The sequence below is a fragment of the Balaenoptera physalus genome (assembly GCF_965194825.1).
Source record: "Balaenoptera physalus genome assembly, chromosome: 13".
Lineage (NCBI taxonomy): Eukaryota > Metazoa > Chordata > Mammalia > Artiodactyla > Balaenopteridae > Balaenoptera > Balaenoptera physalus.
The window spans coordinates 89,334,383-89,360,809 of record NC_138892.1 but is presented as its reverse complement, the minus strand read 5'-3'; the positions used below and the strand labels follow the sequence as shown (position 1 = coordinate 89,360,809).

The 26,427-nt window shown below is 36.1% G+C and overlaps 1 long non-coding RNA gene across 1 annotated transcript in view; it reads left to right on the top strand.

Moving 5' to 3' along the window:
- The window catches only part of LOC309640724, a 233,248-nt gene that overhangs the window by 149,890 nt on the left and 56,931 nt on the right, over nucleotides 1–26,427 (top strand). The window lies entirely within an intron of this gene.

Here is a 26,427-nt window from a genome sequence, read left to right as displayed (position 1 = left end):
AGACTGTTGGGTTAAAGTATTTATTTGAAGAAATAGTGTCTAAATCACAGGGTACAATTAAAAATTCGGTGTATGGTAGTAGGAGTTAGTCTTACTGCCTGTGCTTTGGATACATCAACAACAGATCCCTAAAGTTCAAAAAGAAAATCCACTATTCTTTTTTTTAAAAACCTGGGAATAGGTACTTTGTTTTTCACCAGATACTGCCTATTATCTAGCCAGTAACTTCTTGGCTTTCTTCATGTCCTTAGAGACCAAATTCTTATTTTATATTTTCTTCTGTGAAGCATATCCAAGTGTGGAGTTCCTTTTGAAGTGAATTTTTCAAATGACTTCACTTAGATAATCTCCAGTGCTGAGAAATGCAATAAATACAACAGTAAAATACATCAACCCTTTGTACTTGGTCAGTTTCTTAACAAGAACATTACCCGCGGGCAAATACCAGACTAAAAAATAGGGTAAACACTTTGTACTAAAGGTTAACGGTAAAATTCAGCTTTCAATTCACTTAAGATCATAAAATGTTATGGAATATTTTCTGTATGCCAGCCAATGAGCTAGGAATTGCAGAATTTAAAAGATAAGTGTCAACTACTACTTAGAGGGAGTTTCTAATTTGGGGGAAAGGATAATATGCAAAAATATTGTGAATATTAAATATAAGTGTTTACATAATATAGAGGAAAGAAGAGCTAATTTGCAAAGTATAACTGAAGATTAATGTGGTTAAAGAGCACAGGCTTTGTAGTTAGTTCCAGGCTTGGCCACTTACTATATGATATTGGACAAGAAAACAAGCTCATCTGAGCCTTGGTTTCATCTGAAAATGGGATGATAGTATATAACTCAGAGGGTAGCTGTAAGGATAAAATTAAATAAGATAATAAGATAATGTATGGACATTGTCTAATATTTTTCCTAACAGAAAGTGGATGCTTAAGAGTTCTGATCTCCTCCTTTCCCCCTTCCTACCTACAAAGCTCTTCCACCAAAATCTTGTAAAGTATTTGTAGTTGTATCATTATGCTGCAAGGTCTATCATTCAGTCATTCAGCAAACATTCCTGTGTACATGTTATGTGCTAGGCACTCTGCTAAAACAAAGTCCCTACTCTGAAGAAAAATACATTTTGAGCAGGCAGGGTGGAGGGAAAGAGATGAAGAGCAGAAAATGAAGATTCATATTGAAATAGATGCTGTGAAGGAAATATATAGAAAACCGGTAGAAGATAATGATGGGATGGAGACTAATATAGATGAATTGAGGAGGAGGGGAGAGTGAATTCATGATGAAAGATGGGGCAGAGAAGAAGACATTAGGCCAGTTTTCATAGAATTTTGTAGGCCATAGTAAGAGGATTTTTATATAAGGAATTAAATAATACAAATTTCATGTAATATAAATTACTATGAGTTCTGTGTCAAAAGAGGATTTTGGAGGAAAAGAGTAGAAAAAAGACATCAGTTCAGAATCTTTTTATTGCAGTAAGAAAGACATGCTGTAATAACTTAGGATGGTAGTATTGGTGATGGAATGAAATTGCACAGATCTGAGTTGGTTTTTGTATGTAAAATCAATAGCACTTTTTGAAAAATGGGATATGGAGAATGAGGAAAAGGAAAGAAGAAGAACTCTGGGGCTTCCCTGGTGGCGCAGCGGCTGAGAATCTGCCTGCCAATGCAGGGGACACAGGTTCGAGCCCTGGTCTGGGAAGATCCCACATGCCTCGGAGCAACTAAGCCCGTGCGCCCCAACTACTGAGCCTGCGCGTCTGGAGCCTGTGCTCCGCAACAAGAGAGGCCACGATAGTGAGAGGCCCACGCACCGCGATGAAGAGTGGCCCCCGCTTGCCGCAACTAGAGAAAGCCCTCGCACAGAAACGAAGACCCAACATAGCCAAAAGTAAATAAATTAAAAAAAAAAAATTAGATATGCAAAGAAGCAGAAATACATGACCTATAACCAGGAAAAAAAATCTCCATGGTTAAAAAACAGACCCAGATAAGGTAGCAGTAGATAGAGACTTTAACACAACTATTATAATTATGCTTCACATAATAAAGAATGTAGAGGAAAGCATGATTATGTAAGGGGAAAAATGGAAGATATAAATAGGAACCAAATGGAACTTCTACAAATGAAAAATACAATATCTGTGATTAAAAAACTATTATAGGGGCTTCCCTGGTGGTGCAGTGGTTGAGAATCTGCCTGCTAATGCAGGGGACACAGGTTCAAGCCCTGGTCTGGGAAGATCCTACATGCCGCGGAGCAACTAGGCCCGTGTGCCACAACTACTGAGCCTGCGCATCTGGAGCCTGTGCTCTGCAACAAGAGAGGCCGCGATGGTGAGAGGCCAGCGCACTGCAATGAAGAGTGGCCCGCACTTGCCGCAACTAGAGAAAGCCCTAGCACAGAAACGAAGACCCAACACAGCCAAAAATAAATATAAAAATAAATAAATAAATAAAAAGGTAACTTACCATTAAAAAAAAAAAAACTATTATGGGATAGGATTAATAGCAGAGCAGACAAAGCAGGAGAAAACATAAGTGAACTTAAAGATACAGCAATAGAAAATATTCAAAATGAAGCACAGAGAGAAAAGAAGCCTAAAAATATCAGTATAACCAGCGACCTGAGGGACAATATCGTGCACACTCAAACAAATTAAAACACATGTATTGGGATCCCAGAAAGAAAGGATGTAATGTTATTTTCTCTAAGACACTATGTCTCAAACTTTTGCATGCCTTAGAATCATCTAGAAGGTTTGTTAGTGCCCAGATAGGCAGGTCTCAACTCCAGAATTTCTTACTCAGTAATCTAGGGTAAGGCCTGAGAATTTTCATTTCTGACAAAATCCCAGGTGATGTTACTTCTGCTGTTCCAGGTACCACTTTGAGGAACCCTGCTTCAATTCTTCAAAACCAGGAAGCTTCAGCCTCCTGTGCTTTCTCAAAGCATGCAGTACTGTGGAGGTCTAGGGCAGTCACTACCTTTGGGAGCCATGAGTGTTTGGTCATTTACATACCTTCAGTTCTTAGAGCAGTGCTCAAGGTATAGAAATACTTAATGAGACCTTGCCAAGTGGGTGAACAAATGAATTGTCCATTTTATGGATCAGGAAATGGAGGTTTCTGGAAAGTTAGAGGACTTGTCCAAATTATGCTAGGGTTTCCAGTTTCCAAATCCAGTGAACTTCCCAGTGTATTATCCATGTAGAATCAGAGGTAGGAAAGAATCCTTCTCAGTTTATGTAAGAAAGACTTCAATAAATAAGAAGCATTAGAGCTGACTATTGAAGAAAGAAGAATGAGGAAGTAGTGTGAGCTAATGTTTAGAGGTGAAACTGGGAATTCACCTTACCATCAAGTAGACTGACAAGATTTATTTTGATATAGTTAGTCATTCTCAAAATGTGCATTACGCTTATTTTGAGAAACCCTGGGATATATAGGTCGAAAGAAGATAAAACAGGAAAACAGCTTGACCATATTTTATAGCTTCTTAAATACTAAAGAGTTTGAGCCTCTTTCTGTAGGTGTAGAGTGCCATGGAGAGTCTTTGTCCAGTGAAATTACATGATGGGAGCTGCTCTTTAGGGTAACAATTTAGACAATAACTTAAATTTTTGCCTACAGGGGAAGAATTTAGGTTCTGGTCTTGCTATCTGGATATCCAACCTCAAGTCAGCAATGCTGCGGCTCACTGGTTTCCATATGGCAAACTGCCAACTCAGGAACACTAATTATATGTATTTAAAAACAAGAAAGTCTTGCAATGGTCGCTGCCACAATGTGGTGATAAAAATGTCATCCTATAATCAAGGAATTAGATTCTTCTGTTTCTTGCTTTATCTTCATATTTTGTTCTTCAAAAAGATCATCTTCTTGGGGAAAAGGGTTATCATAGATTATAATGGTTCTCTGAAATGGCATCTTGAAATAAAAGGAGTCCAGATATGGGAAGGGTACAAACAGGATTACCTAGTATACGTGTTTTAGTTCATGGTGTTATATAAGCACGTATACGATGGTGAGCGAGCCAGAGATAACCTATGAGTTCATGACAGTTGGATAGCATAAAGATAGAAATTACTGTACAGAAAAACACCTCAAACTTAGCAGTCCTCTCTGTGTCTTGCAAGGGCCTTAGGGATGTCTAAGCTTGAGATAGACTTTATACGGGAATAGGCTTTCCTAATATGTTTCCAGAAGCTTAAATCTACCATCTGGTTGAAGCAGCTGTGAGGAAAACCTTTGTTGTGTTGTTTTGCAATTTGTTTCCACTAGTGTCAGACAGAAACTCAATGCAGGAGGAAAGGGATGTAATACAAACAAAATTAAGTTATTTAAAATAAATAACTGGAATTAGGGCATCAAAAGTGCCTGGGAAATACTTGATATGCCTATAATTTCCACTGGGGTCCATAAGGGGGATATTTCTAGAAATAGTGGTCTAGAGAAATGGCCCTTTTTGGAATTTTAATTAGATAACCAGAGTTAAAATAATGCTTCTGATTTTAATTTTGGATCATGAATACAAGGTATGTCCAACATTATATAAAAAAAAATTTAATACTAAATATATTAACATTAAAAAGTTCTGTTGAAGTACACTTTTAATAAAAAATCTGATTCAGAAGTCATTTTAAAATGTGATTTTTGCATAAAAATAATATATGGTTATGGGAGAGAATTAAAATAAAAAATATTTTTGGAAACCATCCGTAATCCCACCACGCAGAAATGACTTAATATTTATTGTATGTAGTATTATCTACTATATTGTATCTACGAATATGTATTATATTAAATTGAACTAAAGCTCCATTAGGACAGGGATTGATTTTTGTCTTATTTAGTTTTGTTAGTTGCTGTTATCTTCAGTGTCTATATCAGAGTCCACTTCATAGTAGGTACTTGATAAATATTTTTGAATTAATGAATATCCATATAATAATTATATAATTAAAATAAAACATATGCAATCTATGAAATTTAACATTACACATTGATCACTTTGCATCCCTTTTTATTTAATATTAAGTCATCTGCTGGTAAATAATTTTAGTGGCTGCAATTAAATTCATTTTATGAGACTATGATAAAATTTACTTGGGAAAATGTTTCATCATTTCCTTAGGATTTAGCCTTAGAAGTGGGTATGAATATTTTCATATATCTTGATGTATATTTTGAAACAATCCTACAAATGGTTATATCAACTTATATCGGTACTCTTTCTCCAAGCCTGAGAGCTTTGAGAGTTTTTGTTTTTTAAAAATTATGAATTGAATACATAGAAATGATGTCTCCCTAATACTTAACATTTTTTTATTTGATTACCAGTGATTTGGGACATTTTTATTATTTGTATTAGCTATTTGTAAACAATTTTTTTCATGTACCTTACCCATCTGTAGGAGGCTGTTTTCATATTAATTTTTAAGAGCTTTCCCTATATTAAAAATATTAACCCATTGACTCTCATATATGATAGACAGTCCTTTTTATTTTTTAATTCATCTGTTTTATTTACGATTTTAATATAAATACATTTTCATATTTGATTTAGCAATATCTAGCAATCTTTTCATCTCTTAGGAAACCATTTCTTTTAATTTTGTTTGTTTTTATGCTTAATAAATTCCTTTGCTATAATTAGATCCATTTATACCTACTTTGTTATTTAACTATTATTACTCTGGGATTCATTTTTATGGCATGAGATAGCTCTAATATATATTTTGTTCCAAATACTGAATCAAGTATCTTAGATTCATTTGTCAAATAATCCACTTATTACCTGCTAACTTAAAGTGCCACTTTATTTTATATACATTTAATAGCTATTATGAACTTTTGATGGGATTTTCATGTGATTTCTATATCCTTTTCAATTATCTGTCTTCTGTTTTATTTTTATTCTATTTTCATATTATTGTTTTAGTATATTTTAAAATTTGGTTAAGTAAATATTGCTTCATTAGTTATCTTTTCTAAAAATATCTATATACTCTTTTGCTTATTGATAAATGATGGAGTAATTTTAAGTTTCAAAATTTGAGAATTTCAATTGATAGATTTATTAAATATAAAGGTTAATTTTGGGAGCCTTGATATTTTATAGATTACTGAGTCTTTCTATCAGCAATATGGTAGAACTTTCTAATAAAGTCTTTCATGATCTTTGGTAATTTCATACTGTTCTTCATATATCTGAATATTTCTTGTTGAGTTTAGTCATATATTTAGCAGTCTTGTCTTCACTGTGCACTTTAATCAATATGAAATAATCTTTGTTTCAGTATTTTCTTTGAATTAGTCTTTAGGACCCATTTTTATTTTATATTTATATTATATGATGTCTTGTTGATCTTTTAACTCTTAATCTTTTTATTCACTAAGAATAAGTGAATCTCTTATAAACCCCATGCAATATTTTCTTATTTACCAAACCAATCTAACAATCATTTTTCTTTCATAAAAAATATGGCCCATTTGTATTTATCATGATTATTGACATATTTATCTTACTTTAGTTATGCCATCTTACACATTATATTTTAAAGGATTTTTTTGGCTAATTTTTAAAATCTTTCTTAAATAGATTATGTTTTCTCTGCACTTATTTAAAAGTCTATTATTTTAAGAAGTATAAATTGTATGTCTGTTAGTAGTTATCTTAGGTTTCTCAAAAAAAAAGTTAACTGTAATTCTCCATTCATCTGAACATAAGCTGAAATCATAACTTTTAATTTTTCTTTAAGATACATAATTAAACATAATTATACTTTCATATAACTTAGGGTTGTGCTCTTCTTTATGTGTATGTAAACTAATATTAGAATAAGATTGTCATTTATTAAAATTTATATATTATACTTACTGCTTTCTGAATAATTTTGACATTGTAACATTTAACTTTAAAGTCATGTATAAAATAATTATTTAACATAAACCTTTGTTTAAATTGTTTCATTACTTATTGCATGGGCTTAAATTTCACATTTTTTATCTTACAGTATATCTCTTTTTTCTGTCTTCGATTGCAAATTATGTAGAAGGTAGTATATCTTCCATGTTCTTGAATACCTGAGTATATATTATATATATGAAGTATATTTCACCTATGAAAGAGAAAATTTCTGGCATCTTATTCTACAAAAGTTTCTCCTCAGATCTTTGTATGTATAGCTACATTGCCCTTTATTAATATTCTGTAGGAAAGTCACATGACATTGTAAGACATTCACAATGCTTGAGTAGATTTTCATATTACTCATATTTCTTTTTTTTCGAATCTTATTTTATTTTTTATACAGCAGGTTCTTATTAGCTATCTATTTTATACATATTAGTGTATGTATGTCAATCCCAATCTCCCAGTTCATCCCCCCACCCCCTCACACACCCACCCCCCGCTTTCCCTCCTTGGTGTCCATATGTTTGTTCTCTACTGTGTCTTTATTTCTGCCTTGCAAACTGGTTCATCTGTACCACTTTTCAAGATTCCACATATATGTGTTAACATACGATATTTGTTTTTCCCTTTCTGACTTACTTCAGTCTGTATGACAGTCTCTAGGTCCATCCACGTCTCTACAAATGACCAAATTTCGTTTCTTTTTATGGCCGAGTAATATTCCATTGTATATATGTGCCACATCTTCTTTATCCATTCATCTGTCGATGGACACTTAGGTTGCTTCCATGTCCTGGCTATTGTAAATAGAGCTGCAGTGAACATTGTGGTACATAACTCTTCTTGAATTATGGTTTTCTCAGGGTATATGCCCAGTAGTAGGATTGCTGGGAAATATGGTAATTTACTTTTTAAGGAACCTCCATACTGTTCTCCATAGTGCCTGTATCAGTTTACATTCCCACCAACAGTGCAAGAGGGTACCCTTCCTCCACACCCTTTCCAGCATTTGTTGTTTGTAGATTTTCTGATGATGCCCATTCTAACCAGTGTGAGGTGATAGCTCATTGTAGTTTTGGCTTGCATTTCTCTAATAATTAGTGATGTTGAGAACCTTTTCATATGCCTCTTGGCCATCTGTATGTCTTCTTTGGAGAAATGTCTATTTAGGTCTTCTGCCCATTTTTGGATTGGGTTGTTTGTTTTTCTAATATTGAGCTGCTTGAGCTGTTTATATATTTTGGAGATTAATCCTTCGTCCGTTGATTCATTTGCAATTATTTTCTCCCATTCTGAGGGTTGTCTTTTTGTCTTGTTTATGGTTTCCTTTGCTGTGAAAAGCTTTTAGTTTCATTAGGTCCCATTTGTTTATTTTTGTTTTTATTTCCATTTCTCTAGGAGGTGGATCAAAAAAGATCTTGCTGTGATTTATATCAAAGAGTGTTCTGCCCATGTTTTCCTCTAAGAGTTTTATAGTGTCTGGTCTTACATTTAGGTCTTTAATCCATTTTGAGTTTATTTTTGTGTATGGTGTTAGGCAGTGTTCTAATTTCATTCTTTTACATGTACCTGTCCAGTTTTCCCAGCACCACTTATTGAAGAGACTGTCTTTTCTCCATTGTATATCCTTGCCTCCTTTGTCATAGATTAGTTGACCATAGGCGTGCGGGTTTATCTCTGGGCTTTCTATCCTGTTCCATTGATCTATATTTCTGTTTTTGTGCCAGTACCATACTGTCTTGATTATTGTAGCTTTGTAGTGAAGTCAGGGAGCCTGATTCCTCCAGCTCCGTTTTTTTTTCCCTCAAATTTGCTTTGGCTATTTGAGGTCTTTTGTGTCTCCATACAAATTTTAAGATTTTTTCTTCTATTTCTGTAAAATATGCCATTGGTAATTTGATAGGGATTGCATTGAATCTGTAGATTGTTTTGGGTAGTATAGTCATTTTCACAATGTTGATTCTTCCAATCCGAGAACATGGTATATCTCTCCATCTGTTTGTGTCATCTTTGATTTCTTTCATCAGTGTCTTATAGTTTTCTGAGTACAGGTCTTTTACCTCCTTAGGTAGGTTTATTCCCAGGTATTTTATTGTTTTTGTTGCAATGGTGAATGGGATTGTTTCCTTAAGGTCTCTTTCTGATCTTTTGTTGTTAGTGTATAGTAATGCAAGAATTTCTGTGCATTAATTTTGTATCCCGCTACTTTACCAAATTCATTGATTAGCTCTAGTACTTTTCTGGTGGCATCTTTAGGATTCTCTATGTATAGTATTATGCCATCTGCAAACAGTGACAGCTTTACTTCTTCTTTTTCAATTTGGATTCCTTTTATTTCTTTTTCTTCTCTGATTGCCATGGCTAGAACTTCCAAAACCATGTTGAAGAAGAGTGGCGAGAGTGGACATCCTCGTCTTGTTCCTGATCTTAGAGGAAAGGCTTTCAGCTTTTCACCATTGAAAATGATGTTTGCTGTGGGTTTGTCATATATGGTCTTTATTATGTTGAGGTAGGTTCCCTCTATGCCCACTGTCTGGAGAGTTTTTATCATAAATCAGTGTTGAATTTTGTCAAAAGCTTTTTCTGCATCTATTGAGATAATCATATGGTTTTTGTTCTTCAATTTGTTAATATGGTGTATCACATTGATTGATTTGCATATATTGAAGAATCCTTGCATCCCCGGGATAAATCCCACTTGATCATGGTGTGTGATCCTTTTAATGTATTGTTGGATTCTGTTTGCTAGTATTTTGTTGAGGATATTTGCATCTATATTTGTCACTGATATTGGTCTGTAATTTTCTTTTTTTGTAGTATCTTTGTCTGGTTTTGGTATCAAGGTGATGGTGGCCTCATAGAATGAGTTTGGGAGTGTTCTTTCCTCTGCAATTTTTGGAAGAGTTTGAGAAGGACGGATGTTAGCTCTTCTCTAAGTGTTTGATAGAATTCACCTGTGAAGCCATCTGGACCTGGACTTTTGTTTGTTGGAAGAATTGTAATCACAGTTTCAATTTAATTACTTGTGGTTGGTCTGTTCATATTTTCTATTTCTTCCTGGTTCAGTCTTCGAAGGTTATACCTTTCTAAGAATTTTTCCATTTCTTCCAGGTTGTCCATTTTATTGGCATAGAGTTGCTTGTAGTAGTCTCTTATGATGCTTTGTATTTCTGTGGTGTCCGCTCTAAGTTCTCCTTTTACATTTCTTATTTTATTGATTTGAGTCCTCTCCCTCTTTTTCTTGATGAGTCTAGCTAAAGGTTCATCAATTTTGTTTATCTTCTCAAAGAACCAGCTTTTAGTTTTATTGATCTTTGCCATTGTTTTGTTTCTATTTCATTTATTTCTGCTCTGATCTTTATGGTTTCTTTTCTTCTACTAACTTTGGGTTTTGTTTGTTCTTCTTTCCCTAGTTCCTTTAGGTGTAAGGTTAAATTGTTTATTTGAGTTTTTTCTTGTTTCTTGAGGTAGGCTTGTATTGCTATAAACTTCCCTCTTAGAACTGCTTTTGTTGCATCCTATAGGTTTTGGATCATCATGTTTTCATTGTCATTTGTCTCTAGGTATTTTTCTATTTCCTTTTTGATTTTTTCAGTGATCTCTTGGTTATTTAGTAACATAGTGTTTAGCCTCCATGTGTTTGTGTTTTTTACGTTTTTTCCCCTGTAATTCATTTCTAATCTCATAGCATTGTGGTCAGAAAAGATGTTTGATATAATTTCCATTTTCTTAAATTTACCGAGGCTTGATTTGTGACCCAAGATTTTTTCTATCCTGGAGAATGTTCCATGTGCACATGAGAAGAATGTGCAATCTGCTGTTTTTGGATGGAATGTCCTATAAATATCAATTAAATCTATCTGGTCTATTCTGTCATTTAAAGCTTGTGATTCCTGATTAATTTTGTCTGGATGATCTGTCCATTAGTGTAAGCGAGGTGTTAAAGTCCCCCACTATTATTGTGTTACTGTCAATTTCCTCTTTTATAGCTGTTAGCATTTGCCTTATGTATTGAGGTGCTCCTATGTTGTGTGCATAAATATTTACTGTTGTTATATCTTCTTCTTGCATTGATCCCTTGATCATTATGTAGTGTCCTTCTTTGTGTCTTGTAATAGTCTTTATTTTAAAGTCTATTTCATCTGATATGAGGATTGCTACTCCAGCTTTCTCTTGATTTTCATTTGCTTGGAATATCTTTTTCCATCCCCTCACTTTCAGTCTGTATGTGTCCCTAGGTCTGAAGTGAGTCTCTTGTGGACAGCATATATATGGGTCTTGTTTTTGTGTCCATTCAGTGAGCCTGTCTTTTGGTTGGAACCTTTAATCCCTTCACATTTAAGGTAATTATCAATATGTACGCTCCTATTACCACTTTCTTAATTCTTTTGTGTTTGGTTTTGTAGTTCCTTTTCTTCTCTTGTGTTTCCCATTTAGGAGAAGTTCCTTTAGCATTTGTTGTAGAGCTGGTTTGGTGGTGTTGAATTCTCTTAGCTTTTGCTTGTCCGTAAAGCTTTTGATTTCTCCGTCAAATCTGAATGAGATCTTTGCCATACAGAGTAATCTTGGTTGTAGGTTCTTCCCTTTCATCGTTTTAAATATATTGTGCCACTCCTTTCTGGCTTGTAGAGTTTCTACTGAGAAATCAGCTGTTAACCTTATGGGAGTTTCCTTGTACGTTATTTTTTGTTTTTCCTTTGTTGCTTTTAATAATTTTTCTTTGACTTTAATTTTTGTCAATTTGATTACTATGTGTCTCGGTGTGTTTCTCCTTGGGTTTATCCTGCCTGGGACTCTCTGTGTTTCCTGGACTTGGGTGGCTATTTCCTTTCACATGTTAGGGAATTTTTTTACTATAATCTTTTCAAATATTTTCTGGGTTCTTCCTCTCTCTCTTCTCCTTCCAGGACCCCTATATTGAAAATATTGGTGCGTTTAATGTTGTCCCAGAGGTGTCTTAGGCTGTCTTAATTTCTTTTCATTCTTTTTTCTTTATGCTGTTCCGCAGCAGTGAATTCCACCATTCTGTCTTCCAGGTCACTTATCCGTTCTTCTGCTTCAGTTATTCTGCTATTGATTCCTTCTAGTGTATTTCTCACTTCAGTTATTGTATTGTTCATCTCTGTTTGTTTGTTCTTTAATTCTTCTAGGTGTTTGTTCTTTAATTCTCCTAGGTTTTTGTTAAACATTTATTGCATCTTCTTGATCTTTGCCTCCATTCTTTTTCCAAGGTCCCGGATCATCTTCACTATCATTATTCTGAATTCTTTTTCTGGAAGCTTCCCTATCTCCACTTCAGTAAGTTGTTTTCTGGGGTTTTATCTTCTTCCTTCATCTGGTACATAGTCCTCTGCCTTTTCATTTTGTCTGTCTTTCTGTGAATGTGGTTTTCTTTCCACAAGCTGCAGGATTGTAGTTCTTCTTGTTTCTGCTGTCTGCCCCCTGGTGGATGAAGCTATCTAAGAGGCTTGTGCAAGCTTCCTGATGGGAGGGACTGGTGGTGAGTAGAGCTGGGTGTTGCTTTGGTGGGCAGAGCTCAGTAAAACTTTAATCCACTTGTCTGCTGATGGTGGGGCTGAGCTCCCTCCCTGTTAGTTGTTCGGCCTGAGGCAACCCAGCTCTGGAAGTTACAGGCTCTTTGGTGGGGCTAATGGAATGCTCATGCCAAGGAGTATTTCCTGGAACTTCTTCTGTCAGTGTCCTTGTCCCCGCAGTAAGCCACAGCCACCCCCTACCTCTGCAGTAGACCCTCCAACACTAGCAGGTAGGCCTGGTTCAGTCTTCTATGGGGTCACTGCTCCTTCCCCCTGGGTCCCAATGCACACACTACTTTGTGTGTGCCCTCCAAGAGTGGAGTCTCTGTTTCTCCCAGTCCTGTCAAAGTTCTTCAATCAAATCCCACTAGCCTTCAAAGTCTGATTCTGTGGGAATTCCTCTTCCCATTACCAGACCCCCAAGTTGGGAAGCATGATGGGGGCCTCAGAACCTTCACTCCAGTGGGTGGACTTCTGTGGTATAATTGTTTCCCAGTTTGTGAGTCACCTACCCAGCAGTTATGGGATTTGATTTTATTGTGATTGTGCCCCTCCTACCATCTCATTGCAGCTTCTCCTTTGTTTTTGGATGTGGGGTATCTTTTTTGGTGAGTTCCAGTGTCTTCCTTTCAATGACTGTTCAGCAGTTAGTTGTGATTCCGGTGCTCTCGCAAGAGGGAGTGAGCCCACGTCCTTCTACTCCGCCATCTTGAATCAACCTCCTCCTCCTCATGTTTCAAATATTTCTTCTGGAAATGTTTAGTGATGTGCCTTTTTCCCAGTAATTTAACATAAAATGTGGGAATCCTATACATTTGCTAACGTGAATCTTTTTTAGGTCAGAATGTTTTCTCATGTTATGTCTTTGATTGCAACCAAAAGCTCTTGCTTTTTCTTAAGGTGCATTACTTATACTCACAAATTTGTATTCTTTGTTGTCCAAGTCTGTCACTTTCTAGTACTTTTTATAATGTCTTTATTTTTTCACTCTAAGCTGTTAGATAATTTGTTAATCTTTACACCAAATGACTGATTACATTTGCTTCTTTATCATTTCTGTATTTCACTGCCTCTTGTTGTTTCATATCTGTTTCCTGGAAGTGTTTCCTATTTATATCCATTTATAGTCCATCCTATTGACTTTTTATTTTAGATTTTGTCTCTTAACAGTGAAATAGCATTATAATGGCCATATCTTAAATTTTATTGAATGTGCCAATTTGTTTTCCAAAACTTTTTTTTCTGATTTCCAAAATAAGCCTATTTTTAGAGATTTCTTTTTAGAGTTTGTTACTTCATTGTTTACAAATACTTTTTTCAAAAGCTATATATATATTTTACTTTGATTTTACTCAAATGAGGCAAGATATTTCCAGACTTAATATTTACTAATGAACATGACTGTGGGTTACCTGTAGCTGAGACATAATCAATTTTCTCCTGTTATTTTTCATAGCTGGGATTCAAGTTGCACAGCGCCTACCTATTTCTCTAATTTTTGCAGGCATTAGTATATTATTTAATAACCATTGGAGCATATGAAATGCTACACTACTTAGTTGGCACTGCTTTGGGTCTCTTTTTAATCTCTATTTGACCTAATGCACTTTACTCCTAAAAACTATCCCTCTTAAGCTCAAAGCAAGCATATTGTTAATTTACTGCTCTCTTGGCTTTTGTAATTTGCTAAATCTGAGTGGATGTAGATAGCTGGGATTGAAGAAACAAGGACAAGAACAGTCTTCAGGCGTGTCCCAAAAGCACCACCTGATGAACAGACGTCAGTTGGCATAGGCTGTGTGTCTCTGAGTTAATGAAAAATACAACATCTCTTAAACAATTTTTTTTTCAGGCAATATCCACTCAGAGGCGAAGCATGGAAAAGCTTTTCCTAAATCAAACTTCATCTGCCTTACACTTGGTGGAATTTCTCCAAGATTCTGGCATATGTTTGCCTTTCTTTCTTTGGTATTAATATTTGTGAGTTTTCTTTTTTCTATTGTCTCTTTTCTCTATAGCTTTTTTAACGTTGGAACTTGTGAGGATCTGCATGTAGGATTAAAGCTAAGGTCAATTTAAATATGTCCATGTTTTGATATTTTTAGAAAATATAGTGCCTATGAATTATGTGTTTGAGCTATGTAAAATCATGTCTAATAAAAAATACATGACTATATTGTTGACAGTTTCTACATCTGTGAACAAGTATGAACTAATGGTTTGCTAATAAACAATAGCAAAAATGATAAGAATTATACCTTAAAATATCTCCAAATTTTGAATGTAAGTTTATATTTCATAACATAATATCAATGTAATACAAAGCACTCAAATAGTATCCAAAATGGCATCAATGATTGTGACCCCAGACTCAGAGATTCAGAGCCTAGAAGGATCAAATTCTGTTGAAATGTTTCCTTGTGCTGTACCTCCTGCTGATCCATACTTGACCTTCCAGCTTTAGTGCTAGCTGGGTTTAAATTCTGCTAGGGATTTCTTAATTCTAATGCTCTGATTTCTGCTAAAGCACTTGAATGAAAGCCTTAAAACTCTATCTGTTTATATCTTCCTCTGAAGGGAATGTAGGTTTGGGAGAAAGGAGGAAGGGGAAAGATTGAGGAGGCAGGCTGTATCACCAGGGTGAAGAGATGATGCCACTATTATGGAAAAAAAAAATCAGAGAACACAGAAGACAAAGGATGAGCACATTGAAAGCAAACTTCGCCCACATTAGTTTTGCTTACAGTGACCCATTACCTGACTCCTGTTAGTCCACAAATGATCTCTTATCCACTAGTCATTATGAGCTTATTGATATGTGGGGGTGGAGTGTTTGATCAGACAATGCTCAGGAGGTGGAATTTATTGACTTTGTCCAGTTGTTGAGCATGATTTTGAGGTTTTGAGATGTTTTATTTGTCACAGCTTTTGGAATGGCTTTTATTTCTCTGAACATGAGTGTACAAAAAAAAAAAAGCTCATTAAAAACAAAGCTCTGCAAAGACAGGGAATTTGTATTTTTCCCTTCTGTATTCCTGGCATTTAAGAGGTTATTTGGTACATAATAGTTGCTCAATAAATATTTATTTATTGAATAAGTGGAAAAACGAATGAAGTCAGCAATCATCAAAGTGCAGTATCAAGGTTGTTGGACTATAGAAAAGTCGAAACTTATGGTTACCAAAGGGGAAAGATAGGGGGAGGGATAAATCGGGAATTTGGGATTAACATATACACACTACTGTATATAAAATAAATAAACAACAAGGACCTACTGTATAGGACAGGGAACTATTTTCAATATCTTGTAATAACCTATAATGGAAGAGAATCTGAAAAAGAATATCTTGAATATTCACTTTGTTGTACATCTGAAATGTTGTAAATCAACTATACTTCAATAAAAAAAGAAAACAAAAGTCTCCCCCTGCCAAAAAAAAATGTTGTCTAATATAATGAATAGAGCCCTGAGTGAGACATCACAATTGGATTCTTCTTCCTGTCATGGGACTAAATTTCTGTGCAACCTTAGTCCCACCTATCCTTTCTCCCATCTAAGTTTTCTCTTTTGTACTCTGAGTGATGAGAGAGTTTCTAATGAAGATAATCAGCATAAACTTCTCCACAAACTCAAGTAGCAAACCCCATGTGTCATATTAACCAGAAAATATCTGCTTCTTTCTTCCTATAGATCTTTTGTTAACCTCGGGGCTTATGCAATGCAAAGCAGGGAGAACGTTGCTGCTCTTGCTTTGCACTGCCACGTGGTATCACGTGACAGATGATACCAGTCCAGCCAGTGATGATGCTCCCTTGGCCCATAAGGCTGACCCTTCTGCTGTGGTTCTGCAGGGAGGGAGGGTAATTAACTATCACTTGAGTCAGCCTGGGCAGCTCTTAGGTTGAAACAATTAGTTCTCAACTCTTTGAATCCTAAACCCAGCTGACTCCCAGGGTGCCCAACCAGGATGAAGACATGATTTAGTACAGTATTTGCCATCTTTCTGAACCAGAACCACCTCTTTCTTCCTTTCACAGCCTTCACACCTACAGAGAGTGGGCTGCTTTCTTTTAAATTTCAGAACATAAATTATCTGAGAATCCTATCTGTTGACTATAAGACACTCCTGTGTTTGACGTATCTCAATTTAAATTGTAGTGCATTTAAGTACTGCTCTCCACTCTCCTCCAGGCTGGGTCTTTTTACACACTATTTCACCACCCCAGGGTACTGTCAGATAGTCAAGAAGGCCACCTAGAAGTCCCTTGTAGTCAAAGCCTGACAGTCTCTTTCATCTGGGAAGGTGGGGAGAATAACTGAGATCAACTCTGATTAGGTATTTGGGAGCAGCTGGAAGCATATTGGTACAGAGGGGATAATTATATTTTATACTCTGGCAAATATGGTAACAAACCCTTTCCTTGGGCAATGGGGCACTTTGCCAGCCTTTTAAGAAAAATATCTCCTGATGCTTCCAGAGATTCCCAAACCTACCTTTTGGAAGGAACTCGGCTTCTTTCCAAAGATAATTTACCATTTTAGAAATTAGAATAGGAATACACCCTTGTTATCCATCCCTGGGCAGTGTGAATGGAGAAAAACAAAGCATTGTTCACAGCATTGGCAAGCTATGACATGTCTGAATTAATTTTGAGTCTCATTGTCAAAGCCAATTTGAGGAAAAATTATGAAACAGATAGAGACCAAACGTTAACACCTTGCCCTCTACCTCATCAGCTCCCTTTTCCATTCAATTTACCCTATACCCTACAATTGTAACACTCAAGCCCCCAGGAAGGACCTCACGTATATATGTTCCCCTCTGTCTTTCAGAGGGTTTTCAACTAATTCCTGGTAAGGCTTTAACTAGTAATTAAGGTAATGTTCACTAGTAAATACTAAGGAAAAATTCTGTACAAGGAAGAATTTGCATTGCTGAGTCTTTTGATAGATTATGGTTTTAATGTGTTTGGGGGGAGTGTTGCCTAATATTTCAAGTTGACCTGGCCACAGAAGCCCTACTATAGGGGATTGGGGAAATTGTAGGGGCTCCAGCTCAATCTCCCAGACTTGTCATTAGGGACTCTCTGAACATCTGGTCATGGCCTGCCTGGTTTCATCAATAACCTTTTCTTATACTCATTCTTCCCACAGGAAATGAAATATGATGCTGGAAGCTCACCCATAAAGCCTACTTTGGGTGTGGGATGGGGTGGAGTTGAAAAGTTTGACACTTTAGTGATCCCCTTCCCCTCCCACTCTCTTTTTTTAAATTGAAGATTAGTTGACATACAATATAATATGTTACAGGTGTACAATATAGTGATTTACAATTTTAAAGGTTATACTCCATTTATAGTTCTTATCAAATATTGGCTATATTCCCTGTGCTGTACAATATATCCTTACAGCTTATTTTGTACATAATTGTTTGTACCTCTTAGTCCCATACCCCTATATTTTCCCTCTCCCTCTCCATCTCCCCACTGGTAACCACTAGTTTGTTCTCTATATCTGTGAGTCGTAGATTCTACATATAAGTGATGTCATGCAGTATTTGTCTTTGTCTGACTTATTTCACTTAGCATAATGCTCTCCCAGGCCATCCATGTTGCTACAAATGGCAAAATTTCAGTCTTTTATATGGCTGTGTAGTAGTCCATTGTGTGTGGGTATATATATATATATATATATATATATATATATACACACATCTTTTTTATTCATTCATCTGTTGATGGACATTGGACACTTAGGTTGTTTCCATATCTTGGCAATTGTAAACAATGCTGCTATGGACATTTTGGTGCATGTATCTTTCAGAATTAGTGTTTCTGTTTTTTTCAGCTATATACCCAGGAGTGAAATTGCTGGGTCATATGGTAGTCTTATTTTTAGTTTTTTGAGAAACTTCCATACTGTTCCACAGTGGCTGTACCAATTTACATTTCTACCAACAGTGTAGGAGGTTTCCCTTTTCTTCACATCCTTGCCAACTTTCATTATTTGTGTTCTTTTTGACAATAGCCATTCTGGCAGGTGAGAGGTGATATCTCATTGTGGTTTTGATTTGCATTTCCCTGATGATGAGCGATGTTGTGTATCTTTTCGTGGGCCTGTTGGCCATCTGCATTTCCTCTTTGGAAAAATGTCTATTCAGTTCTTCTGCCCATTTTTTAAATCGGATTGTCTGGTTTTTTGATGTTGAGTTGTATGAGCAGTTTATATATTTTGGATATTAACTCCTTATCGGTCATAACATTTGCAAATATTTTCTCCTATTCAGTCGGTTGCCTTTTGTTTTGTCGATGGTTTCCTCTGAAGTGCAAAAGCTTTTAAATTTAATTAGGTCCCATTTGTTTAATTTTGCTTTTATTTCCTTTGCTTTAGGAGACAAATCCAAAAAAAATATTGCTATGATTTATGTCAGAGTGTTCTGCCTATGTTTTCCTCTAAGAGTTTAGCTGTCACTGCTTGCAAATGACATGATACTATACATAGAAAATCCTAAAGATGCCACCAGAAAATTACTAGAGCTCATCAATGAATTTGGTAAATTTGTAGGATACAAAATTAATATACAGAAATCTGTTGCACTTCTATACACTAACAAACTATCAAAAAGAGAAATTAAGGTAACAATCCCGCTTACTATTGCATCAAAAAGAATAAAATACCTAGGAATAAACCTACCTCAGGAGGTAAAATGCCTGTACTCAGAAAACTATGAGACTGATGAAAGAAATTGAAGATGACACAAACAGATGGAAAGATATACCATGCTCTTGGATTGGAAGAATTAATATTGTTAAAATGACCATACTACCCAAGGCAATCTACAGATTCAATGCAATCCCTATCAAAATACCAATGGCATTTTTTACTGGAACTGGAGCAAATAATTTTAAAATTTGCGTGGAAACACAAAAGACCCCAAACTGTCAAAACATTCTTGAGAAAGAAGAACAGAGCTGGAGGAATCATGCTCCCTAGTTTCAGACTATACTACAAAGCTAATCAAAACAGTATGGTACTGGCACAAAAACAGTCACATAGATCAATGAAACAGAATAGAGATCCCAGGAATAAACCCACACACTTCTGGTTAATTAATCTATGACAAAAGAGACAAGAATATACAATGGATAAAAGACAGTCTCTTCAATTAGTGGTGCTGGGAAAACTGGACAGCTATATGTAAAAGAATGAAATTAGAACATTCTCTAAGACCATATACAAAAATAAACTCAAAGTGGTTTAAAGACCTGAATGTAAGACCCCTCCCACTCTTCTAGAGGACCTACTCTGTCTCATCACATTAGTTTCCACACCATAGAGGTAGTGAGTAGCATGAAGAATTGGGAGCTTCTTCAGAAACGTTATTTCACTAAAGCAAAATATTATTATCTACATTTTCCTGTTTTTCTTTGCTAATACACATGCTTTCTTTCACTGTCTTAACCAGTATCCATTATAAAATTAAAATTATAAGCATATCCAGTTGAAACTTACATAGTCAATGCTGTGTCAATTTTTCAGACCATCAGTAGAGAGCCTCCAAGGGGTGGTAAGTCTTTTATGACAGCCAGACTATGGTAGCAATTGCCAGAATAGCCTAGAAATGTTATTAAATGAAAGTATTTTGAGCAGCTCTTCAAATGTAGGATGTGTGTGTGTTGGGGGCGGAGGAGTACTTTTAAATATGGTATTGCATTTTAAGAGACATTCCCACCGTTTAGTAGAGATGACAAAATTTACAGAGAATGAAAGCAATGGATCCAATTTTAAGTATGATCACCCACATAATTCAAGTTCTAAATGTGTGAGTTGTCAGTTTTGAAATCATTTGCTTTACAGTCAGGTTAGATATAAGAGCTGGGGGGAAATAAAGGAAATGACACTAACCTGAGCTGCAACCTGATTGTACAATGTTCCATTCTTATTTCCACTTAAACTTGTGGGATATTGGTGTAGGCTGTATTTGAAATCTATATCTCTAGCACACACCAAAGCCCTGGTTTATTTTTATTAATAATGTAGAACACTTTTCTTTTTTTGGAGGGGTGAAATAATTGCATAGACTTTCTTCAATTACATTGTACCATATGTTATAAGATAAGTTATATGAGCATATGTATTTCACTATGAATATGAGCACATCAAGAAGAGAACACAGGATATTTGGACACTTTCACTGTATGCCATCTCTTCTCCAACCTCATCAAAACCCCTGAAATCTCAGGAAATTTGGATGCTAATCACCTGTGAATCTTCTCACATAAAATTTCCAGTAGTTCCTGAAGTTAATATGACCAAAAATGCCAATAGAACAGACTTTGCTATATTACAGAACATCTGGTTCTGATCCTGGCAAGAGAAAATGAAAAGTAATGGAAACCAGTATTTTGCCAGAATATGTTTTTTTCAAGGTTCTTTTTTAGAAATGGGCAGAGATTCAATGGGCATCAATTCCAGGAATTGCTGGTTCCCTCCCCATTTTCGTTTCTATAGCTCTTTCAATTATGCACACACCCAGATTTATATGCAGCCATATCTTCTTTTATTTGTAGAGCAAATCTTCAATTCACTAGAAATTTCTGATCTATAACGTGGTACACTTGCAACAGAGTCAACATGATAAACCTTTCATGAAACAGGATTATAGCTACTAATTAGAACATGTTTTGCATTTACTATTTAAAAAACAAGTGGTGGGTGTTCACGATATGTCAGTGACACTGGCCTCTTTTATTATATTCATATTTCTCAAAGCTTATAAATCCACAAGAGATCTTATGTTTCACAGAAACAATACTGTTCTAAAGACAAAATATGTTATTATGTTTGCTGTTAAAAAATGAATTTTTTTAAATGCTACATTTAAACACAGAAAAATAATAGTGTAAATATATATATATATATATATATATATATACACATATATATGTATCCACATGTAACAAATATAATTTAATTTCATATAGAAGAAAACTCACTCTCTTTTGGATATTTTAATGAAAAGGAATAAATTTGTCCATGGATTTAATATTATAGGAACACTTATCAATAAGCCACATTCCTAGAAAAGTATGAAGAGGTGTAACAAGGCATAATAAGGTGTTTGTCTAGGGATGCTTTACATTTCATTTTATTTGAAATTAAAGCCAAAGAACAGTCAGATGTTTATGACTCTCCTGGAAAAAGGAGAACATTTTCATTTTCCCATCTCTGTATATCCCCCCCTGCCCTGTAATCAAAGTAAATTTCTTGTGAAAAGTGGAATTTTAGATACTTTGGACAGGGAAAGAGAACTCAGTGAAAACAAAGGGATGATATGAAAGAAATCCGATAGGACATATGGGGGGAACAGGGATGGAGAGAAGGCAGGAATTCAGAAAATTAGAACTAAGTACTTTAAAGCAATCTATGGCATTACAAATGTTTCATTGTTAAACTAAAAAAAATATTTCTATCACATTTATATAATTTCATTGTTTTGTGGTTCACATTACTGAAGATTCTGATAGAGAGATTCAATCTTAATAAATTCAAAAAGCATTTCTCTTTAGTATTTCTATTCAACTTCTAGTTTTAGAAGAAAAGATCTGTAAAATATTAGGAAAATAAACAATTGGGGGTCTTTTCAAGTTTTCTCACAGTATTGATAGAAATCTGTGAAATATGCCCTCCTCTGTGTCTTTCAGCTTCCTATTAGTAAAATGGATCTATAACCCATGGTGCTGCCTTCTTCCCAAAGCTTGTGTTTGTTCAAGGACAAACACAATCCTATTTTTCTCATTTCAGCAAATTCCCTAGGATTGAAGAAAAATTTGCACTAAATCCTTCAAAACATTAAATCCTGTGTAACCAAAATTAAACCTACATAAAATATTTTTTAAAGTTTTCAGCACTCCCTGTTATCCTTCCATATGTTCAGTGTTTGTTTTTCGTGCTGAACAAATAAAAAGGGGAAACTAGTGTTAAGAGAAGGATATTCGAGTTACTTTAGTGAAGTACTGCCTATCTATCAAAGCCGTTCCCAGTTTTGGTGCAAAACTGGATGCAAAATTTAATTAATCTAATTAATTTGTGTATTCAGTGAAAAACGTGTGCACCCCAAAGGTTTAGGCAGGCCATGACCTCTCAGGTAACTACATGTTTTGATATGTGTCCAAACCCCAAATAAAATTTTGAAACCATTTGGGAAGGTCTCGAGTGAATGTTCTTGATATTTAAAATATGCTCTGCCTTACCATATGTTTGTAGAATTCTGAATATTGGCCAGTTTCTCTTTGCGAACAGTTGCAGTGCTAGGACTGACTTTTAGAAATTCCTCACTACAGTAGAGTGTCTCAAGGATCTTGTGAGTTTTGTGCGTATGAACTGTATGAATTTTTAAGTTTGGAAGGGGGGCAGTGGGGTTGGTTGAAATTCGAGGAGTAGGAGGCAAAATAGGTCGCAAAGAAGGACGTTGTACCCTTTGGAAATGGTGGCAGAATACGCGATGGGCAGGAGCACAGGTCTCTTTCCTTTGTGAGCAGCTTGGCCAGGTCTTGTGTCTCTGGACCACCGGCAAGTAGCTGAAAGCAAAGTGCTGTGAGTGCCATGTGGTCAGGAGGAGAGCGCTGTGGACAGAGGCCACACTGGCGACTGAAGGCCACCAGCTCCATGTCTTAAGGAGAGTTGAGAGCACTATCCATGGAGAAATAGAATGAGAGCTTTCAGAACCAATGGACTGGTTTTCATTCCAAGTCTGTCTTTCTAACTGGTGGTTCTGGGTAAGCTGCTTAACCTCTCAGAGCTTTGGGTTCACCATCTGTAAAACGGGGGTCATGGGATTTGTCTATACAGGGTTATATTAAGGATGAATGCGCTCCAAGTGAAGGTGTCTAGTACCTAGTAGTCTTTCAATCAAGACTCTTCTCCCTCAGCCTGTTCTCCCTCCTTGATCTTACCCATGCTCGAGGTTTAAACTGAGATATATGCTGATAATCCCCAAATCTATGATACAACCATATAATAAACCCTTCTCTTTAGTGTTTCAGACTCATAAAGCCAGGCCCCCCCTTCTCTCTCAATTGAGCGAACACAGTAGTTCTCTAAACAGTCTCCCTGCCTGATGCCCTCAAATGTATCCTCCACACATTTGGCAAAATGACCCTAAAATGCAAACCTAACAGGTCTTTCCCTTTTGAAAAGCACTCAATCATGCCTCATCATCTATGCAAGGTCTGCAATCTATGGTCCAAGGGCCACACACACACACACACACACACACACAAAGAGTGTGCAACAGGCTGATTGTGGTCTGTAAAGTCTAAAATATTTACTCTCTGAACCTTGACAGAAAACATTTGCCAAGCAGGATACGCTTCAGGTCCTGACACACACACAGCTCTCCCGGGTCTTCTTTTGCCCCTCCTTACCTTCAGCCATACTGAACCACTTGTATGTTGTTTAGTCATAGAGAATGTATAATTCCATGCCCCTGTGTGTGGCACAGCCTGTGATCTCTGTCACAAATGTCTTTTCTCTTATCTTCAGCTGGCTAACACCTACTCATTCATTAATTTTCACATCAGCTCTCTCCTCCTCCAGGAAGCCTTCTTTGAATACCTGCCTCAGGCATGCTGACCAAACAGAGTTCATTGTCCTTTCTTCTGTACTCCCATCATCGCTTATGGATATCCCTAATATTATAACTCACATCATATTATTTTTCTCAATGGGTCATACTTTCCAGCTTCTTTGTGTGCCTGATAATATTTGATTAGATGCCAGACATTGTAAATTTAGCCTTGTTAGGTATGGATATTTTTGTATGGCTTTGTTCTGAGACACATTTAAGTTACTTGAAAAGAGTTTTCCCCTTTGGGGTCATGGTTTTAAGCTTTGCTAAACTGGAAAAGAGCAGCCTTTAGTCTAGCGCTAATTTGGGCCCACTACTGAGTAGTCAGCTTGACGCTCTGTGAATTATGAGGTTTTCCACTCTGGCTGGTGGGAAAACAAATTATCCTCAGCTCTAAGTGAGCACCAAGTATTATTTCTTCAATTCATTCAGATGGTTCTTCACTTGGCCTTGGATAGTTCCCTCGGCAACCGTGCTCTCAGTACCCTATTGAAGATTAGAGGGGCACTTCTTGGGCCTCCAAGGCTCTCTGTGCAGTGCTCTTTTTTCCTGTAGTCTACCATCTACCATGAGAACTCCAGCTGCTTGGTCTCCCAGAACTCTCGGCTCCAACTCCTCAACTCAGAGAATCCACTGAGCTCTGACTGTGTTCCTCCTCCTGGCATGGTGGCCTGGAAGCTCTCTCCAGACAGTAAGCTGGGGCCGTCTTAAGGCTCACCTAATTAATTTCTCATCTCTCAGTAATCACTGTCTTTGTGCCCTGATGTTCACTATCTTAAGAATCATTGATTTATAGATTTTGTCCTTTTTTAAGTTGTTTCAGCAGGAGGCTAAATTCTGTTACTTCATCTTGGTCAGAAGCGGAAATACCACATTATTTTACCACTATTAACTTATGACTGTATCTCCCCTTGCTAAACTGCGAGGTCCTTAATTGCAGGGCTTTCATTTCTAGCACCTAGTACCATGTTGTATTTTACACACAGTACTTTCTCAACAGGCTTTTAAAGCAAATGATCAGGGCAAAAGAAAAGTGTGAAAGAGACAGAATTAAATGGGCCCTCCGTTTTCTGCAGGGTTCCCCTGGACACCGTTATTGCTAGAGCTCTCTTTAAACACACGGCTGAACTCTGCAATAATAATCTTAAAGCAAGGCTGCTTACAAAGCCACTTAAAAAATGGTACTCAATACATAAAATGGTACTCAGTACATGTACTATTTATCACTATTAATCAGAGGCCATGAGAAACATGGCATTGGAATACGAAAATCAAACAGTATTGCTTGACTTAGTCTGATAATAATCAGTACTAAAGCTGCCTGAATTACAGAGCTTCTTTCATTGATAATGGTTTGAACTTCTCTGGTTATACTTCCATGTTGTGGGAAGACAATTATATGATGTTTAGCTAAAGAAATGTTTCAGTAATTGCTTTCATTAAACATTTCATGTAGATTGTTATATCAGACATTATTACCTGACAATCTGACAAACCTGCACTCTTTAGTGGAAGAAAATGATATTGGATTGACAATTAATAACATTAAATCCCTAGTTTTACAAAAAGCTGTCGCTAGTGAAGATAGCTTAGAATACTATTATGGATTGAATTATGTCCCCTCAAAACTTATACATTGGAGTTCTAACCCCCAGTATCTCATAATGTGACCTTATTTGGAAATAAGGTCACTGCAGATGTAATTAGTTAAGATGAAGTCATACTGGAGTACGGTGGGCCCCTAATCTGATATAACTGATGTCCTTTTAAATAAGGGAAATTTGGATACACATAGGGAGAACTTCATCTGAAGATGAAGGCAGAGATGGGGACGATGCTTTTACAAGCTGAGGAATGTCAAAGATTTACAGAAAATCACCAGAAGATAGGCAAGAGGCAGGGAACAGATTCTCTACACAGCCCTCAGAAGGAATCAGTTCTGCTGACACCTTGACGTTGGACTTCTAGCCTCTAGAATCGTGAGACAATACATTTCTGTTGTTTACACCACTCAGTTTGTGGTACTTTATTATGTCGAACCTAGGAAACTAACACAAAGTTTGAGTGAGGATGTACATCTATTATCTAGTTGTCCTTAAACATAAGGATAAGAAGTTGGAAATTAACATCTCTTGCCCATCTCTGGTAATATTATCTCATTTAAATATCACATTTCTATAACATAGGTCTTCTCATCCTTAATACACACATGATTGAATTGATACTCAGGTTAAATAACCTGTCCAAACTGTAGAATCAGAATTCTAAACCCTAGTTTATCTGATCCAAAGCCCATATATTTTTCTTTTATATCACAATACCCAGGATAC